Genomic DNA, 25,126 nt, shown 5'->3' with positions numbered 1-25,126 from the left:
ATTAGGGGTGAGTAGACGGGGTACGTGCCCCGGGCGCCGGATTGAGAGGGTGAAAAACGAAGATTTTTTTTTACTGTAGCTATATATTTACGTTTTACGTTGGGGAAGGGGGCGCCAAAACAAGATCTCGTCCCGGGCGCAAAATAGCTTAGTTACGTCTCTGAAGTTATCAACTCTCAGAGTTATGTCCCTTGCATTCTTCATTTACAGTTCTAGATCTGTAGTTCTATAGTAATTCATCATGCTGAATTGAAGTCTAAAATCAAAATTTCGTTATCATTGTTGCTTTTTCAGTAACACAGGGTATTACATAAGTACATACACATGTTCAAAAAAGTTCTCTGTGAATGAAATAGTGATTAAGAAGTTACTGGTTTATATTATGTTTTGTAGTGGGTGTCTTTGTTGTCTCTACTGATACATAAGCAGTCGTCTAATAACATACTGGTTCATGTTTTTCTTGATTTCTCATTCATGAAGACCTGAGTTTTAAGTATGGGGCCGCGGTGGCTCAGTGGTAGGACTTTCACCTCTGGTGCGTGGGGTCCCTCGTTCGATCCCAGCTCTCGCCAAGTGAGCTTTGTGATGAACAGACACCGTCTGCGTGGGCTTTCTCGGGTTTCTTCTGTTCCCTCCCGCTTTCTTCATTGCACAGTTTCATTCATTTCTCATCATCACCGTCTCTCTTAGCTTTGGCGAATAATCCTGGGACGTTAAACTAAATATATCATTTTATTTCATTTCATTTCTTTAGAAATAAAGCTTGACCTTTCGTGCCTTTCTTTCAATATGTCTGATTTACAATTGGTAGAGAACATAGATTTAAAAAATCTAAAATAATGGTTGCCAAATGTTTGTTGATATTCAACTTTTGGTGAAAAAACTTAAGAGATGCAGAAAGAAGATATTGAAGTTATGACTTTATATAACACCATATTTATAAATGAAGGACGGAACATACTTCGGATACAAGCAACTTTAAGGACGAATGAATGAAATTACTCTTCATTACGAAATTCATTCTCAAGCAAACTCATAATTTCAGGGAAGCTCAGGCCCCATGGGTATGGGCGTGATCTGTACGATCATTGACTGTTTGCATTCAACAAGTAGTGGCGTAACTAGGATTTTTAAAAAGGGACTGAAAAACCATTTTGGGGCCAAGGTACCCAACACTCCAAAATTCCATTGTTTCGGTATTTTAGGTTTATCTTTAATCAAGAACATAACACACTTTGCGTGCATTTGGGGCAAAAGAATTGTGGTTACTATTTCAGTCTTGCACATTTTTAGCAACATAGTCATGTTTGTTTTATACTTTATTAAATTAAAACTATTGTTTCTCAAAATAACTCGACAAGATTCGAGACGAGACAGGGTTCTTCCAACAGAAAAAGATACATTTTTCGAGGCATCACTTTACACAACATATTTTCGAGGCGAGACAACCTCTAATCTTGTCTCGTGCGCATCCCTATTTGCACGTAATAATATTAGAATACAGTAAAAAAAGAAAATATTAGTTACCTTATAAAGTAATCAAACCTTAAAAGTCACCTATTTAAAATTTGCCCTGTGAAATAGTTCATATTTTAAGGGATCTATTCATATAGTAACAGAATATTAATAATCAACGGTCAATTACTCTGTGAAGATGCTGAATTTTAAGGTGTGTGTGCACCTTCTGCTGCATTTGGGTGCAAATTCGGTAGATTTTCTTAGTATCCTCTTTTCTAGAAGTATGTAACATAGTGAAATTTAGCTGGGCTTGTAAGAAATTGGGGAGGCTTGAACACCCCAAATTAGACCTAGTAACGCCACTGCCAACAAGCCACCAGTCACGAAAGACAAAGGCAAATATTTAATTTAATAATAATAAAAAAGTTGAACTGTGTAAATTTAGGACTATAATTGTATATGTAAATCATTATAAATACAATTATGTTTTATATTTAATTGAGCTTTTCTCCCTATCGCGGAACTTATGTCCGGTACGGAATCGAACCCGGATAGCCCAAAGATCTCTGCTTCAGATAATCGCTGGGTAGAAATGTTCTCCTTCAAATAAAATGAAATGAAACATTCAGTCTAACGTCCCATGATTGTGCTCCGAAGCTAAGAGAGACGATGATGATGAGAAATGAATCAAATGGAGGAATGAAGAAAGTGGGAGCGAAGGGAAGAACCCCGAGAAACCCACCGCATACGGTGTTTGTCCACCACAAAGTTCACTTGGCGCTCCTTCAAATAAAATACAGCTACAAATAAAACATTTTCTACCCTAGAAGAAAGAATCTCCTTTACATTGTTCCGTCCATTAAATATACATATTAACAATTACTCTACTGAAACCATCCCTGCAACTAGTGATGTGAAGTGGGAAATTTTCCGCTTAAAACTTCCCATTTCTAAAAATTTTCCATTCTAAACAAATATTCACTATCAAGTATTAACTCCACATTAAGCCATGATATTAATTGAATCCATGAATAGAAATATGACATTACAGCAAATTATAATCTTCCAACTTTCTAGGTACTGTAATGGGAAAATATATAAATATTACTGAGTACCTGGTAATAAACCTAGTATTTGATAACACAAGAATTATATGATAGAACAAGCGAGTATCGTTCTACAGTATGAAACTACGGTAAACTTCCAAACTAGTAGAACTGGAAGTAGTAGAAACCTGAAGTAGTTTATTTCTACCACTTACGGTTTAAATATTAGGTTGTCGAAGGAGATGGGACCTATTATTGGAACGGCGAATCGTTTCCCGAAAACCGTTTCTCAATAGCTCTTACCGTTTTTGAGTTATGACCAATATTGTTGAAACCAGAAGTGGTTCAACATAGCTTCTGGTTTAACTCGAAGATTGGTGAAAGAGATGGAACCTATTCTTGGGATGCTGAATAGATTCCCGAAAACCGCTTGTCGATAGCACTTACCGTTTTAGGTCTAGGAATATCAATATTGAGACCAGAAGTAGTAGTGAATTTATACCACTTCCGATTTTAGTGGAGATACATGAGTACAGGTGGTTTGTCCCCTTAAGAATTAAATCGATTTCTGAAAACTCTTTATCGCTAGCTATGTTTTATATTCGTTTATGAGTTATGAATATGTTTGTTGAAACCAGATATAGACGACTTCTACCACTTCCCGTTTAAATAAGATTGTTGAAAGAGATGGAACCTATTCTGGCAATGCAGAATTGATTCCCGAAAACCGTTTGTCGATAGCTCTTACCCTTTTAAGTTTATGAAACTGAATATTGAAACCTGAAGTAGTAGTGGATCCTACCACTTCCAGTTTTAGTAGAAATGCAGGAGTTAAGATGGTTACATTCATATCCACTTATTTCCGAAAACCGTTTGCCGATCGCTATTACCGTTTTTTACTCGTGGTCTTTAATTTGAAACCGGAAACTTCCGATTTCTACCACTTCCGGTTTAACAGATTGACTGCCAAGGTGATTTGAGGGTACCTGTTAAGTAGGAGGTTGTTGAAGGAGATGCAACCTATTATTGGGATGCTGGATCGATTACCGGAAACCGTTTGTCAATAGCTCTTACCGATTTTGATGTGATACCTGTTGACAGACAGACACACAGACGAACAGAGCCGTTCTATAAGACTTTCCTTTCATATCCATAGCGTAGTTTGGAAATCTAAAAGTAGGTATATAGCCAAAAGCAGGAAATATCTTTTTATTTGATAATTAAATATAAAGTTATTTATTGCGGCTTGCAGCTTTGTACTTTTCTTATATATTTATGTTTCTCTTAGAAGAAGAAATAAAGCTTTTTCTTAGTTACAATTTCAGAATGAATGAATATATGAATATTTATTAGTTTCTCTTCTGAACGAATATATGAAAAAAAAAACATCATTTCCTGAGAACTTCTAGTATTTTTAATGAGTTACTTTCGTTAAAATTTCAAATTTTCGGTAGCCAAAAACTTGCAGTAGATATTTTTATATATTTCGTAATTATCGTTTCTTTGAAGTGAAAATATATAAATATAGAAAAGTAATAAAGCTATGAGAAACATCTTGCTTCGCGCATGAAAAGCGTATAAAACTGATAGAATATTGATATGACGATTTTCTGTGAACGACGATTAATTCTAAGAAAAAAACTACATTACATTTTCTAACATATTTTCCAGAAATGAAGAATTGCAAGATAATTAATTTTATGAACCCTTACCCTCACCCTCACCTCCCTCACACTCACCCTCAACTGACACCCTCACCCTCCATTGACGCCCTCCACTCACCCTCCCTCACACTCACCCTCCACTCACCCTCCCTCACACTCCCCCTCAATTGACGCCCTCACACTCACTCTCCCTCACACTCACCCTCCATTGACGCCCTCACACTCACCCTCCATCACACTCACCCTCCATTGAGGCCCTCCACTCACCCTCCCTCACACTCACCCTCCATTGACGCCCTTACACTCACCCTCCCTCACACTCACCCTCAATTACTTTATCGCCCTCACCCTCCAACACCCTCACCCTCAACTACTAAAATGAGGGTGAGGTGAGGGTGAGGGCAGCCCTCATGAGGGCAAAATGAGGGAGGATGACCATCTCTGTTTCTGAATCGCAAAGAAGTCCTCCTGTTACAAAACAACGCTAAGCCTCCCGTGGCTAGGATGACCCGGGACACCATTCTACGTCTTGAATGGGAAATACTGTTGTATCCGCCATATTCCCCGAAGATTGCACCGTCCCATTATCACCTGTTCCATTCCTTGGACAATCAAGGACGCCAGTTCAAATACCTAGTACAGGTGCAAAATGCACTTGATTCCTCCTTTGCTTCACGGCACACCTAGTTCTACCGCGCTGGAATCCATGGCCTTCCAGAACGTTGACAGAAGGTCGTCGATGCTGATGGGGACTATTTTTCATTCTCCAGGTACGTCTTCCGTAACATATCGATGTTCGAATGTAGTGGGTAAAAAAGCGAGAGAACTTTGTTGGTTACCTTTATAATAATAATAATAATAATAATAATAATAATAATAATAATAATAATAATAATAATAATAATAATAATAATAATAAGAAGAAGAAGAAGAAGAAGAAGAAGAAGAAAATTAAAAATAAAAATTATTTTGCTAAAGAAGTAACTTTTCACGATGAAACTGCTTCTTAATTCGTTTTAGGAATTTAAAGTTAAATTTCGAATGTAATAAGTTGATCTGTATAGTAGGATGCAATGATTGAGTTACATATTAATTTTTGTTATAACTATTTGAAAATAATTAGGTGTTATGATTTGACCGTTGGTAACCAGAGCTTTTGAATGAATTTTAATTTAAATTACTTATGATATTGGTATTAAACCTTCTTCCAGTTGCATATGTACTTTATTACTTGCCAGCAATTAAAGTAGCCTTTCTAAACTGTGTTTTAATAAATTATCCCTGCTAATTTTGGTTAAAGAAGTATATGTAATTTTAGTTAAAGAAGTACATAATATGAATGTTAATGGGCACTTTCTTTCAGCAGAACATAAGCTGACTAACATATAGTTTTCCGATCCGAAACTAAAGGACGTCTTAAATTAAGCTTCCCCTATCATTCTCCGAAGCTAGTGCCGCATGTCAGATTGTCCTTTGGGACGAGTCTTGCTAACCACTATAATTGTCCTCGAGTAAAGGTGCACAGATGTGACAAAGTTGCGAGCCGATTTCCAAGTAAGGATCAGTATCTAGTTGTTTCAGCAAGAAAAAGCGACAAGATGAATGAGCAATACAACTGCATTCTAACTTGGATAGAATTAGACTACGTTATAATCACAATTGAACGATGAGATCATCATTGTATAAGTGCTGGGGGAAAGTACAAAGCATGTTTACAGCTTTACAAGAGTTTTATAATTCCGAATGTGTGGTGCCCATCTTAAGCGACGATCAAAAGTCAATTCGAGAAATCCGACGATACTAACAAGTGAGAGGTGTGTACCACCAAGATATGTTACCGTCAACAAGACAACTTATTTGGCGGTCGAAATGCGCAGAATGAGTTTTCTGGTCATAAAATCGAATAGGAATCTCGTTTGATCAGCTGAAATGTAAATATAATCTATATTATAAAATTGAATGTGACTATGTTTGTGACTCTTAATCTCTTGAACCAACCTACCGATCTCGATCAAACTTTCAACATAGATAAGATTCCAGCCTGGGATTTTTTTTATTATTTCACTTTTACAGTGCAACGATGGGGAGGGGAGATATATGTCATAAAAGTAAAAATAAAATTGACTGTCTTCGTAATTTCATTACGTTTAAACCACCCGACCGATCTTAAAAAAATGTTCAACATAGATGAGGTTCAGATATGAGGTGTTTTTTATCATATTACTTTAACAGTAGGGCTTAGGGAAGGGAGGGTAAGAGAGAAATCTATAAAAATAAATAAAACTTAATAAATCTTGAACCAAACGACCGATCTCGATCAAACTTTCAACATAGATAAGGATCGAGCCTGGGATGTTATCTTCATTTCACTTCTACAGTGCAACAAAGGGGAAAAAATGGAATGAAATTTTGAGTTTTACGTCCCACGGTTATGCCGGTTAGGCTAAAGGAGACGGTGATGATGAGAGATGAGTGAAATGATGGAATGAAGAAAGTGGGAGGAAACGGGAGAACCCCGAGAAAACCCACACACACGCTGTTTGTCCACCACAAAGTTCACTTGGCGGCAGCAGGGTTTGAACCCGGGACCCCAAGCACCAGAGGTGAACACTCTACCACTGAGCCACCGCGGCCCCGCAACAAAGGGGAGGCAGATCAAATGTACAGTGCAACAAAGGGGAGGTATACTATGTGATCAAAAGTATCCGGTCTCCCCCCAAAACATACGTTTTTCATATTAGGTGGATTGTGCTGCCACCTACTGCCAGGTACTCATTATCAGCGACCTCAGTAGTCATTAGACATCATGAGAAAGCAGAATGGGGCGTTCCGCGGAACTCACGGACTTCGAACATGGTCAGGTGATTGGGTGTCACTTGTGTCATAAGTCTGTACGCGGAAATTTCCACACTCCTGACCATCCCTAGGTGCACTGTGTCTGATGTGATAGTGAAGTGGAAATGCGAACGGACACGTAGAGCACAAAAGCGTACAGGCCGACGTCGTCTATTGACTGACAGAGACCGCCGACAGTTGAAGAGTGTCGTAAAATGTAATAATCAGACATCTATCCAGACCATCATACACGAATTCCAAACTGCATCAATATCCACTGAAAGTGCCATGACAGTTAGACGTGAGGTGAGAAAACTTGGATTACATGGTCAAGCGGCTGTTCATAAGCCACACATCACACAGGTAAATGCCAAATGACGCCTCGCTTGGTATAAGGAGCGTAAACATGGGACGATTGAACAGTGGAAAATTGTTGTGTGGAGTGACTAATCCGATGGCAGGGTGTGGGTATGGCGAATGCCCAGTGAAGGTCATCTGTCAGCGTGTGTAGTGCCAACAGTAAAATTCGGAGGTGGTGATGTTATGGTGTGGTCGTGTTTATCTTGGAGGGGGCTTGCACCCCTTGTTGTTTTGCGTGGCACTCTCACAGCGGAGACCTACATTGATGTTTTAAGCACCTTCTTGATTCGCACTGTTTAAGAGCAATTCGGGGATGGCGATTGTATCTTTCAACACGATCGAGCACCTGTTCATACTGCACGGCCTGTGGCGGAGTGCTTACACGACCATAACATTTCTGTAATAGACTGGTCTGCGCAGAGTCCTAACTTGAATCCTATAGAACACTTATGGGATGTTTTGGAACTCCGACTTCGTGCCAGGCCTCACCGACCTACATCGATACCTCCCCTCAGTTCAGCACTCCGTGAAGAATGGGCTGCCATTCCCCAAGAAACCTTCCAGCATCTGATTGAAAGTATGCCTGCGAGAGTGGAAGCTGTCATCAAAACTGAAGGTGGGCCAACACCATATTGAATTCCAGCAATACCGATGGAGGGCGCCACGAACTAGTAAGTCATTTCCAGCCAGGTGACCGGATATTTAAAGGAGGGGAAAGACATTTACAAATTATCGAAAATGGCCGATATCAGTGTTAAATATACTTTTATGGCTCACTGAGATGAACAATGACACTTCCGATGCCGTGGCCTGCAACATGGAGAGGAGAGGGGATATATAAAAATCATCGAAAATGACTAACAGCAAGGAGCGCTTTAGTAATAGTAAAAAGTGACTAACTAACGAAACATATTAATATTTTTTCTTAATTTAACCCAGCGAAGCTGGTAATTGATGCTAGTTTAATATAACTTGAGGCTGCCTACTAATACCGCGAACCTATCTGATCGGCAATAAATAACTAGATCGTTTACTTCTTTCAAACAAGAGACATGAGCTTTAATCTTGGATAGAATATTATTCACGGAGGCAGCAAACAGTGTGACACTAAGAACATTCCGTTGTGTGACACTATTTTCTTGCAGCAGGAATCGCTCTGACAGATAAGAACTGACACTCACCCTAAAATAACGTTCATTAAGGAGAAGGTATATATAACTTGAACCATATTGTCGAGAAGACCCTAGTCATGTTGACGTTTTTTTCTGCATAAAGGAACAGTATGTCAGCTGGTCGCAAAATGGACGGGAACAATAACGAAATAATTTTCTTGTTATATATTTCACGAATTTCTTTACCTTCAAAAATTTTGCGTAAACATTATTCTTTCCGTGCAAAAACCGGATATAACAGCTGGTATGATATAACTTGACTTTATCTTATTATAAAAAGAAGATTCATTATATATAGGTCTTAATGTTATAAAATGTATGAAATTAAGAAAAAATAGTACTGTGATAAACTAGACACTGTATTTAAAGAACTAGATACGTTAGAACATTACTAAATAATGCAATCTTACCCCACACTTGAGAGTCTGAGACTCGAAGGGTAGAAAAGGTAAAGAAGTACATGAAATCACAATATGTTTCTCATTTCCCCATCCAAAGTAAAATGGGCAATCTAGACGAGATGTAATATAGCCTTACCAGAATGACTTGTTCACTGGATGAGTTAGAACTATTGTTAAATATAGCTCGTATATCGCATGTAATTGTCACATAGTCAAATACGAAAGGTAATATCTAGCTATGACTTATTATCGATCAATTGTTGTACGTACATAGAAGTCAGTAGAGTGTTGTGATGGCTTATAGTTTCCTGGTATTTCAGCATTCAAACATTAAATAATTCTTGTGAAGCTATAATCAACGACTTGATAACATTCATATATTGATTCTACTTCATTCTAAAAATCTATAACATTCTCCAGAGAAAGTACTTTTTCATTGTAATATTCTATAAAATGCAAAGACATAAGGGAGAAAAATAGCTCACTATGAAATTCAAGTACGTAGTATGGATCATAGAATAGTTTCTTCCACGTGGCCCTATGATTAGTATACGGTGCAGGAGACTAGAGCTTGAGTCTCGGTGAGAACTCATATAGTTCGAATACCACGTAAACTGTAGGTCCACGTTTTATGTAGTCTCGGTGCTGAAAAAGACGCTAAAATCCAACCAAACATTTAATCTTAAGTAGGAAGTAAAATAGTGTTCTCTCAGCTATCAATGAAATTAGTATCTTGTTAACAAAATGACATAAGAAAAAAATGTCTGTGTTGTGTCAGTGAATTCACATCTACGTTTAAACACTCCTATAAAATTTTCTCATACATAAGTGTAACACACAATGTTGAAGAACCATACTCTTCTTATGATGAAACAATACTTATTCAACAATCTTGTTAATGTTGAAAAAATCAATTATATGAATGGTTCAAGAATTATTTCACATTATTTGTTTAATCTTTAATTAATCTTAATCTTCAATGACGTCATATTCAGTGGTTGTATTTAGAATTAGAAAAAGAATGAGTGGGTAGTAGTTCTGGTATCACTTGAAGCTCTTGATCTCGTTTGACATTTTCTTGACTCTGAGAAGATATGTTAAATGCGGAAGGTAAATAAATAAATCTTGTAGAAACATAGTCGTATTACTACAGAGAACGGTTTTATAAGAGATATGCATGCACATGCGCACCTACTATTATAAAGTTGATGTTCTAAGATATGAACTAATATGCAACTGAGAAATAGTTTGTGATATAAAAGATCATGTTTAGTACTTAATTTTAATTATGCTAAAATTTCACCTCAACGAATCCTGTGACTCAACATCACAGTGTGCGATAACTGGTAAGGATACTTTGGTTGATGGATCGTTCATCTCTACAAGATATGACACTGCGTTATAGTAATAACTATGCCATAATGATCGAGCTGCAGTAATACTCAGAACAGCAAACGTCACCCATACAGATATCCAGAAGATTCTGAAAAAAGAATCAATAAAAATAAATAAAAAGGAGAGTAGATTACGACTACACAGCCTAATATAGCGTACAAGCGGATTGGACGACAAAAAAAGGTGGATGGGCCGCAGTTCTATAATTACTCATTTCTTACCTCACTTACAGAATTTTAAACACACTTTCTATACAAAAACCCACTCTATAAATATTTTTTGATCTTTTAGTACAGTCATGGGAAAGCAGGTCACTCATTCACGGGCAGACACTACCCCAGACAGCACAATGCACGTACAGTATGCGTATAGTACATGTACAATTGCACGGATGCAACATGTGCATCATCTGTATAAATGCACGCCTGTACATGTGATGCACATATACATGCCAGGTCCTATTCAACATCTTCACGTGCACAGAACATGTGCAATGCACACGTACACGTCCTGCACAAGTGATTTACACCTACCGCGCAGGTGATTTACAAGTAACACGTATTCGATTTAGATGTAGTTCACAGGTGATTTACATGTAGCACACAGGTGATTTACACGCAGTAACCAGGTGATTTGCATGTAGGACAGGGATGATTTACACGTAACACACAGGTGATTTACACGCAGTACCCAGGTGACTCACATGTAGGACAGATATGATTTACACGTAACACACAGGTGATTTACACGTAGGACAGAGGTGATTTACACGTAGCACATAGGTGATTTACACGCGGTACCCAGATGATTTACATGTAGGACAGAGATGATTTACACGTAACACAGGTGATTTACATGTAGGACAGAGGTGATTTACACGCAGTACCCAGATGATTTACATGTACGATAGAGGTGATTTGAAGCAGTACCCAGATGACTTACATATAGTGCACAGGTGATTTCCTCGTAGCACAGAGGTGATGTAAAAGCTAATTCAAGAGGCAACGAAAAAAAAGAGTTTATATATTTGGTGTCTTACGCAGTAACACTATCCGTAACTGCAAAGACATCACCTTCAAAGTATATAACAAGTAACTAAGAATTGTCAGTTTTACTTTTGGAGTTTATTATTTGCAACTAGCAAAGCTTTAGGTAGTTTCTTTGACATGTTTGCCAAGTAACAAATAACGCAACATATTCCGCTGTAATCGGTCACGAAAATAATTTTGTAAACCTATGAACTGTCTGACTGTAGTTACATCAGTACAATGCTGCCACCTGTTGATCTTGTATCCTAGCTCAGTGGACGTTATGGAGTTTTTACAATCATTCGGCTGTTATTCGTCGAAAAGTCTCTATAACACCGCCTGGAGGAAAAACGACACCTACCAAAAATGGAAGTTACTTTCTGTTGATGAGAATAAGAGTAAAAGAATGAAAGTAAAAGTATACACTTGCACGGTATTATGGACGTCTCATACACACGTGCAGTAGTCGTGCAAATACCCATGTGCACACAACGGCTTATGCACCGGTAATATAAATGTGCTTCATCCATGCAAATGCACATGTGCACATAACGGCTTAAGCACGGGTTACGTACGTGCGCTGCATCCATGCAAATGCACATGCGTACATAACGGCTTAAGCAGGGGTTATATAAATATGTGTTTCATCCATGCAAATGCATATGTGCACATAACGGCTTAAGCACGGGTTACGTACGTGCGCTGCATCCATGCAAATGCACATGCGTACATATCGGCTTAAGCAGGGGTTATATAAATATGTGTTTCATCCATGCAAATGCATATGTGCACATAACGGCTTAAGCACGGGTTACGTACGTGCGCTGCATCCATGCAAATGCACATGTGTACATAACGTCTTAAGCAGGGGTTATATAAATATGTGTTTCATCCATGCAAATGCATATGTGCACATAACGGCTTAAGCACGGGTTACGTACGTGCGCTGCATCCATGCAAATGCACATGTGTAAATAACGGCTTAAGCACGGGTTACATGCGTGCGTGGCATCCACACAAATGCACATGTGTATATAACGGCTACAGAATGGGTTATATAAATGTGTACTTCATTCATGCAAATGCAAATGTGCACATAGCGGCTTTAAGCACGGGTTCTGTACTTGTGCTTCATCCACGCAAATGCACATGTGTATGTAACGGCTTAGGCACGGATTATGTAAATGTGTACTTTATCCATGCAAATGCACATGTGCACATGCACGACTTAGTCACTGGTTATGTACGTGTGCATAACCCACGTAAATGCACATGTACACATACACGGGTTATGTATGTGTGCTTCATCCACGCAAATTCATGTGTACGGCTTATGCACGGGTTATGTATGTGTTCATCATCCACACAAATGCACATGTGCAAATGTACGGCTTATGCATGGATAGTGCACATGTGTCGTACACGTACGTGTTGTCTGGGTATGTGTGTTCCGCGCCCCCTGCAGGGCTCCGTGACGACTGTAGTTATGTGTAAGACGTAGTGGAAAGCTACTGTGTAAGTGATTCGTGTTAAAAGGAACTTCGTCATGAGTTGACGGTACTTGAGCGGAGCATGGTAGTTGGTGCCCGATGCATGGGACATTGGATTTCGGAAGAGGTGCAGGAACTCATCTTCTACGTGCAACCCTATCCAAAGAGTATCGAGAATGAGTGGATGCGAGCGTCACAGGCCACAACATACTCTATACCAGGCGTCTCGCCATCTCAGTGACCGAGACCGGCGACACCTAGGGTGAATCTCAATAGAGATAGGAGAGCACTAATGCAACAAATCACGGCCAAATGCAACACTGACTGTGCTAAAAATGTCTCCTAGTTGACAATCCATCGGACCATGCGTGGCCTTAGATAGGGAATCCATCGCCTTACACAGGTGCCACTGCTAACGCCGCGTCACCGGGTACTCTGGCGTGCATTTGCCAACAATTACCGCGGGTGAACACTGCAAAAGTTGCGTAACGCAGTATAGTCCGACGAGTTACAATATTAGCTGTGCCATGCCGATTTCAGGTACTATGTGTGGAGCAGATCGCATGAAGCGAGGGGCCATGCCAAGAGGTCGTGGTCTCTGGCAGTGTGTTATCAGTTATGGTGTGGGGTGCATTTTACTGACATAAAATGGAACTCCTGGTTGTACTGGAAGATATGTAGACTGACTCGAGGTATTGTCAGCTGCACGGAGACCCTCTAAACTCATCTGTGGCTTTTCAACATCCTAACGATACAGTGATCTTTCAACAGGACATTTTTCAACCATATCGCTTGTCTGTGAATTGCTTCATGTACTATGTAAAGAAGGTGAAACGACTGAATTGGTCACTCCGGATTACTAATATGAACCCTATCAAGCATATCTAAGATGCCGTTGAACCCTGACTTCGTGCATTGGATCCCCAACCTAACCTACGAACAGGCCACAATTGGCTGCCTTTCTACAGACTATGTGGTGTCAACTGTCTCCGAAAATTTACCAGGCAATAGTGATTTCTCCACGGAACATTGGGAACAGCCTGTTCCCTCATTTCCGTGTATCTCCAGGAAAGATTTACATTACTCTAGATCCTTTATTTTCTAGGAGGGAAAAATTCCATCGCTACCTTACTTCATTCATTTTCCAAATCTTCAGTTCTGAAAGGCTGCAACGCAGTCCAAAATTCTCCTGTCATTGGTGATGAGGAAAATATTTTCTTCCGAATAAATCCGAGCAGATACGAATGTGGCAAGGAACAAGCCAGAGGAGGTTGTGGGTTTGACTTGTTATATTCAGTGTATTGGGCGTAGTGGAATTCATCGCATCTTACAGTTCAGTTTCCTTGTGTAATTTTAATTTACCAAAGAATAAAAAAGTTTGTTCATCTTTATGCATAACGTTGTATATGATATCGTATCACTTTCGTGATAAAAAAAATATGGATGGTTAGGTTTCCATACTGCTAGTTAAACTTGTGCAAATGAGATCACAAAGAAACACGTGCATGGTAGTGACATTTAGTCCTCTTTGTCTACTAAATTTTATGATAATGCACAGTTAAAAATCTTACACTAGACGCTTTCTAAGTAGTCGACATAATTCTAGAAACAGCTAACTGAGTGTTCAACAAGGGATAAACTGTCATATTAGTCAATTTTTTTATTACTGAAAAGGAGTTTTGAAAGTTTTAAAATTCAATGATCGTTTTCTTATGTAAGTAGTGGGTATCGTAAATAGTCCCAAAACCATTTCCATCAAGGTACTGCGTAAAGACATTCGCTTACAAAAAGTTTGAAAGTCAAGTAGATTATTAACATTTCTATGAGATCTAAAAATAAAATAAAAATATAAAAGCGTACAGAAAAAGAAAATGTCTGATTGTGCCAAAGTTTTTTTTTAACAAAAGCAGAGACAGGATTATAAGAAACAGAGAGGATAGCAAGCCAATGAACAAGAGGAACTACATTGAACTGCTGAATTTGACTGTAAGATATGATTAGAAAGTTGCAAATCATTTGTTGAACGCAACTACGTTTGCTAGAACTTCCAATAGAATTCAAAATGACCTAAGTAGCTCTGTAGAAGAGGAAATGTTTAACGAAGAAAGGAATGAAATTTTCATTTCTCTCTTTGTCGCAATACTACTTAAAAAAATAAAGACGTACCAACTTTATATACTGTTACAGGTAGATAAATGATGTTCATGAGTCTTAGATGTTACTGGAAATTGATCATCCACAGTATTGGCCGAGCATGTGTAAGCATAAAACAAAGTCTTTATAGTCTAATGATTATGTCATTTAGGTTAAAGAAGGCTTGGTTATGAAATAATGCGTAAAATAATAATATAGGAGGAAAAGCAAGAACTCCAAGATATTCATGAAAATAGTGTTTTCCATGTTGAACGTGTGCTAATATTACCCTCTGTTTGAATATGTCGAAGGGTGTATTAGTTTTCGTGATCTGTTTCACGATCGAAACAGCACCCTACGCCACTGGTATCAGGAATTTGCAGACCCAGTTACACTCCGTATTGCTTCAATCCGCAGGACCAGAGCGGTTTAACCAGGTATTAGCTGGATATCCCATGAGTTTTACTAAAGCAATGTACAGGTCAGTGCTTTATGAATGTTTTGTTAGGACCATGTACTAAAATGTATGTTTTATGAAACTTTTTATAGAAAAAGGAAGTACAAGAATAAAAATGTAAGTATTTCAAGATAAATTGTAAAATGTCTAATTTAATTGCAAGAAACATGAAATGACGTATACTATACATACAAAATTTTAAAATAAACAAAACTGAAACGTAGGAATCATTCTTAAATACATTATTTAAACTTCCTTTGATCGATAAGTCGATAAGTGATTACATAAATGCGAAAAGGTAAAAGAGTCGAAACTTAGTTTTCAGTTTTTGAAAATGTCCTCGATATATGGTTGCTATTCCTTGCCGAAGTCGTGTTTTTACAATTCGAATGATCGTTCAAAACATTATTCCTAATTTTACTACGTCTTTTTCCTTTTTGGAACTAGGCTGGGTAGTCAATAGTTTACTGCATGTACAATCTAAGAGAATAAGAAGCTATGTCTCAACATTTATAACATTGAAAAACAGCATTAAGAATAGTCAAACAATATGATATTTTCATCCGAATCAAACGTATAACTTTTACTGTACCGGTACGTAACCGTGTGTTTACAACATAAATCTGGATTTCCACAGCAGAAATCTAGATTTCTTTATTGATATTAAATTCTTAACGTTCTCTACCTTTTGTGATTATAAAAAATAATTATATTGTCTACTCAATTATTACACATAACACTCGATGTCCAGAGCAGAATTGAATCTACAACAGAAAGATCACGCGATTTTCAGCCTAGACATCATCGTTCCACCATGCCAACAGTCTTCTCATCTTTCATTAAGATGGAAACCAGGAGAAAAATACACAAAAGAAATTATAGAATGTCCTATTCGAGTAATCAGTGGACCTTATAGATGGCGACTGATTTTGAGAACACGACTGAATGAGGAAATGAAGGAAATAACATAGGTAGATTACATAGATAGTATTATACGAGTAGGTGATCCGATTTAACGGAAAGTAAAATAAAATACGTGGTCGGATAGACTCATTTACCTACTGCTTATTTACTTTCCAAACGAAAGAAACTGAAGGAAATCGTTGTCCAGAGATTTCATTTTAATAGGGTATTTTGATTCGATTGTGCATCTTTCAGGTCGATAGTAATATCGACATCATCAGCTGTGACGTACCATACGTCAGAACGGCTGTTTCTTGTATTCCTGTCCTCGATCCTGGGACTTGCTCGACAGATATTCGCTGAGAAACAGCTATTAGACTTATCTCAGCAAGGGTAGCTCGTTGCGACACGTTTAGACTGGGGCATTTCCTCACCTAGACCACTATCCAAATGGGTGGTCTTTAACCTACTACCTGATACCTGTATTTGTAGTATCATCTTTGTGTTCACTAGCTATGTCTTCTCCAGGACACTCTCACATCGATTCCGGCTCTTCCGTTAGACGGAAGGAACGCTGTGGTAAACATCAACCTAGTCCTGAACGCTCACGTTCGCCTCGTTCTACAGAGGATCCTCAGTCAAAATCACCACGAGCTAAACGTCCTCATACTCTTAGTGAATCATCATCATCTACTACTACTTCAGGTCATTTCGACATGGACAAAGACTTTCCATCTTTACCTCGTTCACAGGATCCGCCTATCGTCAGCAATCATCAGTCTCCAGTAATATCTTCGTTTCTACTCACCAATTACGACCCAAAATATCAGGATATAAAGCAACTCTACCTTCGACTCACCAAATACGTTCCACGTGCAAACATCAGCCAAATAGTCTCAACCCGTAAAGGAATCATCATCAAAAGTCCCGACTCCAACCTGGCTGCTACACTGTTAAATACATATTCCTATGAAATCTTTGGCAAGAACGCTCATCTTTCTAAACTACCTGCTTCTAATACGAAATAACCTCCACTACCTCGTCGATCACCAGCACTCTCAGTTCTTATTCGAGGAGTACCACCTGACTATACCGATGGAGAGATTGCCGAGGAACTCAAACTTGACGGCCACAGTATCCTTAAAGGTATCCGCATCAAAAACGCCTCTGGAAACACCTACATGGTCCGTGTGCTTACCAATTCCTCATCAACAATCGACAATCTTCTTTCGCATGGCGCTTACATCTATCGTAAAAAGCAGAGTAGAACCGTCTAAATCACCGGCACCCCTCCCCGTCCGTTGTGAGATCTGCCAAGTCTATAACTCACCTCACACTTCTCAATGCCCGAATACACCCAAATGTGGTTTCTGCTCCGGACCTCACGCTACCAAAACATGCACAAATCTTACTCAACCTCCACTCTGCAGTACTTGTGGTTCTAATCACCCCACCTATAGCTACAAATGCAAAGCCCGACCAACCGCCGAACCTTTCAAGCCGGAACTTGTTGTTCCTCTCCGTCCTCACGGGACTCAAGATACCACTGTTTCTCCGCCATCATCCGTATATCAACCAATCACCATCAATCAATTCTTGTCTTTCATCACTGTTACTCTTCAGATTATCCATCCTTTTCTTCGCCATCACATTTTACAACAGGCTCAACAGACAGCAAAAGCCATCCTTCACGTCGACTTTCAAGCCACATATTCTGGTCCTACTGTTTATTTTCACTCCGATGTGCTCCAAACAGCAGTGTGACTCTCTTCAATATCTCTCACACAACCTAACTTTCGCTGTAGCTTTCATCATGGAACTGAACTTTCTGTTTTTGAACATTCGTTCCCTATCACAACATTAACCTCTTTTTGAGCAACTACTCCGGGAAGAACATGTTACTACGTTTCTTTTAAACGAAACTTATCTGACCCCGCGCCTCCATCCACGTCTTTCTGGTTATCAGTTAGTTAGACATGATAATGCTCTTCCAGCACGTCGTGCTAATGGTGGAGTCGCCATCGGATTTCCACCCTTATCGCCAGCATCTCTCTACTGTTCATAATCTTCCTGAACATCTCATTCTTACGCTTTATTTTAAACATCTATCTGTCACTGTTGCTACTCTTTATGTTCGTCTCGGTCATCCCATTCCGCAAGACTTCTTTTACTACATCTCTTCTCATTTCCGCTCTTTCATTATTATGGCCGATCTGAACTTCCATAGCCGCTCAGCCCACCAGAAACTAGACTTTCAAACGTATATCACTACTCACACTACTGGGTTCATTCATACTCTTCCCAAACCAACTCGTCCCGAAAGTAACTCCACCCCGGACGTGGTAATAACATCCGCCAATCTCTCCCCACGCTGTGCGATCACGGTCTTGGACCCCCTTGGGAGCGACCATGTCCCGGTAAAACTTACCATCCCTCACCGGCAGTCCCGTTCTCATACCCAGTCTTTTCCAGTTCGTACCACTCCTCGTTTCGATAAAGCTGACTGGTTTCATTACCGCTCCTACATCTCTGAAAACCTCTCTGATGTTTCGCCTCCAACTACAGAAATAGAACTCTATACGACTCTTGACACTGTCACCAACACCATTCACTCAGCGTCTCAGAAATACATTCCACAATCTGTAATCAGACCACACCAACCACCACTCCCAACCCACTATCTCTCGCTCATTACACGCTCCCGCCAACTATATCGAGATTTTACCCGTACAGGAAATCCTGAATCCCTTCGCCTCCGCCGCCAGTACCAACGTACAGTCCATAATTATCTTGTGGCTTACAAGCGCCGCAGCTGGATTAAAACGTGCAACACTCTTGCTGACTCCTCTCACCCTACTAAGTTCTGGAAGCGTTTCCATCAACTCACCGGCTAAAGTACCCGTACCCCCTACCCACTTCTCGAAGGCTATCATCCCCTTTCAAACGATACTAGCAAAGCCAACGCCTTTGCAAAACATCTTCAAGGAATTTTCACCCCAACTGCGCCTGATCCACCTATTCGCCACCACCCTACTGATCATCTAAACCTTTCCTCACCGAACTTACAACCTCACCCCGATCATGAGCTTCCTCTAAACAATCCACTCACTGTCCCCATCACTGTCCCGGAAATCTGTCAAACCGTCTCACGAAAAAAGAACACTGCCCCCGGCATAGATAAAATCACATATCGTCATATCAAGGAAGGTCCTTATATCTTACATTACCTCCTTTCCGTTATTTTTACCTTCATCCTTCGTACTGGCTTTTATCCCATACCCTGGAAAACCTCTACCACATTAATGTTTCTTAAACCCAACAAACCAGCGAACTCAGTGTCCTCTTATCGTCCCATCCAACTCACAATAGTATTTAGCAAAATTCTTGAACGTATCCCTGTCACCCGTCTCCACACCCATCTCACTGCTTATAATTTACTCCCTCTCCATCAAGCTGGTTTCCGCCCTTCCTTTAGCATCTCAGATCAACTTCTACGCCTCACTACTTTCATCACCAACCAGTTCAACACTTCCAAACCATCCTGTCTTCTGTTATTTGATCTCGAAAAAGCTTTCGACAAGGTATGGCATCTGAGCCTTCTCTATAAACTCTTTCACTTCAATCTACCCTATTGTTACATTCGTCTTATCTATCACTTTCTAACCTGTCGCCTTAGCTACGTATCCATTAACAATCATCTATCTCACCCCATTTTCCTTCACTCAGGTGTTCCACAAGGCTCGTCTCTCTCAGCCCTTCTTTATCTTCTTTATGTCGCAGATTTTCTACTCTACCCGCCAATGTCACCCTTTTCAATATGCTGATGACACTGCCTTTCTTGCTACAGGAAATACGATCTCTCGCCTTAATTTCTTACTCCAACCCGCCATCGATTCCTTTCTTTCTTGGTGTCACACGTGGCGCCTTACCATCAATGCCACAAAAACTCAGGCGATTATCTTCTTACCACCTGGCCAAAGGTCCCGCGTCTATCGTAACCCCGCCAACCACCATCTTCACATTTCGCACACTCCTATTACCATCAGTAAAACAGTCACCTACTTAGGCGTTATTTTTGATCGACACCTCAAATGGACTCCCTACCTTAAGTATATCTGTCAAAAGGCCTATTCTCGCCTTAATCTTCTTCGACGCCTGACCGGTACCACGTGGGGTCTTTCTGCTACCACACTTCTGAATACATATAAAGCTTTCCTCCGACCAGTCCTCACTTATGGTTTTACAGCTTGGGTCGATGCTCCTCCCTCCTTCTACAAACGCCTTCAAATTCTGGAACGCCATGCACTCCGGCTTGCTTTCCGAATCCGTCTTCCTATCCCACTCGTGATTTATACGCCCATACATCATTTCCCCATATTCTCTATCATCTTGAAACTCTCCGCTTACGATACATCTCTCAACGCTTCCAGAACCACCATCCGCTTCTCTTAGACACTATGCACTTTGACGCCACCTTCCGTAAAAAGTCATTACTTCGCCATACTCCCTTATCTTTACTCTTCACTCTCTACTACTACTCCCTACCGCCAGATAATTTTCACCTTCCTCTCGTATCCGATTTCATCACGCATCTTGATTCATCTTTCATTTTTCCATCTACTGCACAGTAGTCCTACTGTTTCACTAGGCATGAGAAGGCATGAAGACTATTGTGAGAAGGCATGAAGCAGTAAAATAATAAATAAATTCAGTAGAGGAGGAAAAGGGTTACGTAAAGGGACAGATTAGTAAATTTTATAAACAGAACTCAGTAATAGGGACCAACTATTTTAACCAATATACTGAACATTATACTCGGAATTTCCAATAGGCAAAATAGTGCCCTGCAGGGAAGCAAACTGGACCCCACCTGATTTTTATATATTTTGTAAAGTAGACCAAAAGGAACACGAATCTGAATGAATTTTGACATTTCGAATTTCGGAACTCGAGATATTCGAACATAAAGTGACCACGGAAGCAAACTGGACCCCACCTGATTTTCATATATTTTGTAAAGCATACCACGAAGAACACGAATCCGAAGGAACTTTTACATTTTGAATTTCGGAACTCGAGATATTCGAACATATAGTGACCACGGAAGCAAACTATACACCTATTGCTTTTTATATATTTTGTAAAGTAGACCACGAGGAACACGAATCTGAAGGAATCTGGACATTCCAACTTCCGAATCTCGATATCTTAAAAGATAATATATAATATAGACCCTATGTATCTATACGAAAAAGAACCACAATATTCTCTACATGAAACACATTATGTCCTGTAGGATATATTTTAAGATGAATCGTAAGCACTCTTGACCGGCTTGAGTCGTTTCCACTCTTCTTAAGGAGGACCGGGGCTTGTTGAAGAGCATAGACACACACACCCGTAAACAAACACACACACACACACACATATATATATATATATATATATATATATATATATATATATATATATATATATATATAAACTCAATAATGCAAACTAACACTACATAAGTATAATACATAAGATTATAACAATGAATAGAGTAGCCAAATTTATAAGTTAAGAAAATGAAGGTTTATTTCTTCCTGGATCTTGGTGAGTATCTCATAGTGAGCATCAAAAAGTAACATTCTTAATGGATCATGTTGTTGGTCAACATCAAGTGTATATCAATGGTCATTTTTCGAGAATTCTTCTGTTTTGTCTGGAATGGTTTGGTCCTCAATCGCTGCTAATCCTGTTCGTCAGCTTGGGCTATAGCAGTGAATTGGTCTACAAAATGCTCTTGCCAGGATAGTCATGTGGATATTTGCTCCCCAACATTCTTCTGCTATTCCACCTTCACTTACATTTTCTTCGGAGACGATCTCAGAGCTATGATATACGTGATCTTCGCTATCGATGAAGAGTTGGATACGTTGAGCTTCGTATTGACGATCTTCTCGAAGAGTGAATATCCAGTCTCGATGTAATCACATGTAATTGACAGTATAGTCGTAAAATGTAGGCATATAATTCATGACCGAAGAGAGCAAAAGCTGATAGCGTTAAACAAACAATTGCCAAGTCCATTTATCAGTGGAACTGTGAAATCAGTGAACAAGAAATCCAATTGAGGGTGTTGGTGCATATGATGTTCGTTTCTTGAGGGTTGACCTTGTGGAATTTGACAGAGATATACCTGATCTTGGTGCTGAATAGATTGGAAAACTTTATCAATCCAATTAAAAGCCAGAAGAAATGCATCAATATCTTCAGATGTGTGATGCAAAAGTATGTTCAGTTCTTCAAGAGATTGGGATCGATGCTGAGTTGATGGATGTTGGTCTGGTTTTGTTGATATTTTGGGAGGTGTACTCGTGGTTAGCTTTCTACTTTTCATTGGCAAAATAGCTGATTCAAAGTACTTGGCAGAAACATTTTTAAGTGGTAATTCTATGTTCACGAGGCTCCTCAAGAAAGTAGACTTCAAGCTCTTCTCGTTCTTCGTTAGGATGTGCATATCGCACGCCTCCAATGCCAGAAAACACGACTCGAATGCCAAGAATTGTTGGAACATTCGCCTCCAATCTCTCAAAATATAACTCCTATGATTGTACTTCAAAGGTCTGAGAATATTCTGGAAGTAAACAAATTGATCGCAATATGTGGATGCCAATTCGATAAAATCTCCTTCTTTATTTCTGTATAAACGGACGCATTTGATGTGTGGTCTCATTTTCCCCCATCTCTTTTCACAATAATTTGTTATTTTTACAAGCTCGGACTTACGTAAGTCCCCTTCCTTTGTGATCTTTATGTTCAGTTTTGTAAAGTACTGTGAATGATTGACTCGTTTGTGGTGAATTTTGCACTTTTCCGCTATATGATTGTAGCCACGTCAATGATCAGTTGTCACAGTCGAGCCTTCTTCAAGTTGTCCCGTTTTATCTACTGCCGGATTTCTGCATTCCTTGTTTCTGTGATTTCGACAAAGCAGTATCCAGTGTCTTTTTCAATACATTCAACGGCCAATAGAGACTCTCCTCTCAGTTTCCGACCTCAGTTGTTCTTCCGTGTGTGGAGATGACATTTGTCCATCTCGTCGCCATCCCCTCTGAGCTTTCGTCGTTTACGGACAGCAAAGTGACATATTTCATGAAACACTTTTGTCAAATCTGAAATTGTACGTGGGGTAACATCAGTTCTTTCAAAACCATCGATTCGATGGGAGTCTTCTCCTTGTAGCCAAATGTAAATTAGATGAAGGATATGAGTAAATGTCAAATGGGTATCCTCGAAAATTATGTTGTGAAGCGGTGAGTATCGCTGTGTAAACAGGGTGCTGCATTTTCTTTTGAGACGCTTGTATTTTGAACAATTTCGGAGCTTGTATCCTCTGTTCATGCAACGAAAGCCCCGGCTCAATTTGAAATATTTCTAGTTGACGACCCTTGATTTGTTGAAGCACAAATGACAGAAATCTTCTTGTCTATACTGAACTTCTGGTCGATGAATCAGACGATATTTCTGTAAAATTAAATAGTGAATTCTTCAGAATATGATATTCGAAGAAAATTGTCCTTTTTAAAATCTACGAATTCAGTCCATATTCCGGTGTCAGTTTTCTCTTGGTGATCATTCGTTTTCGTCACTGTTTCATCTGCTCTTTTTATTTAGCATTTTTCATATTATTCAGAAATCAAAAATTCTTATCACATAAACAGCGAGGAAAAGAAAAAAATCCTTTGTTTGAATGAAATATAACACAACAAACACAGGAGAATACTTGATGACCGTCAAGTCGGCCATAGAACTCACTTACGGGCAAACTGTATATTTTACCCGATTTAAATCATCGTGCAAAATTTATATTTTATTCAAGTGAAAAAGTTATTTTCTTTCTTCGTTCTGAACGCTTTAACAGCGGGTGAGAAACTACTTTCCTTCTTTTGCATGCAGGTCTGTTTCACAGTGGCTCCCAGAATAATAGAAAGGAACCACTCTTTATTGAACTGAATGTTTATCTCATTAGCCTAGTGCTTCAGAGCGATTTTTCTTTTCTTGATTTTGGCTACTTAAACTATTTTGTGTATACTTTTCATATAATTGATTATTAGCATTTAGAAATATTTTTAAATACGAAATTGTTACACTGATAGTTACTAACGCTTTATTATTTCAACTATGGTGGGAACTGCGCTTGTAATCTGTATGAATTTCAGATGGAATTGCTAATCTCCATAATTGCCAATCTGTAATCTTTTCTATTAAACTGTTTTCATTAGAGTGAAATATCCTTTAGTTATAGACTGAATTCCTAAAGTTGATCTGCAACACTTATTCTATCTCAATAGCGAGTTTATTTCTCACACGACTAAAAGGAGTGTTGTTATTACTAATCAATATACTATAACCATATTCAATATAACATAATTTGTTTCAAATAGAGAATACTGTGTTTCGTATAGAACTTATATATATATATATATATATATATATATATATATATATATATATATATATATATATATATATATATATAAGTTCTAATAACTCGAGTTCGGGAAGTCGGAATGGCAAAATTCCTTTGGATTAATGTTCCTCGTAGTGTAGTTTACTATGGAAATCACGTGGGGTCCAGTTTGCTTCCGTGGTCACTTTTTGTTCGAATATCTCGAGTTCCGAAATTCGGAATATCAAACTTCCTGTAGATTCGTGTTCCTTGTTGTCTACTTTACAAAATATATAAAACTCAGGTGGGATCCAGTTTGCTTCCCTGCAGCTAAAAAGGGCTAGTAG

Source organism: Thermobia domestica, chromosome 3 (genome assembly GCF_964235325.1).
Source record: "Thermobia domestica chromosome 3, izTheDome1.hap1.1, whole genome shotgun sequence".
NCBI classification, from domain to species: domain Eukaryota; kingdom Metazoa; phylum Arthropoda; class Insecta; order Zygentoma; family Lepismatidae; genus Thermobia; species Thermobia domestica.
Note: the sequence above shows the minus strand (reverse complement) of the source record.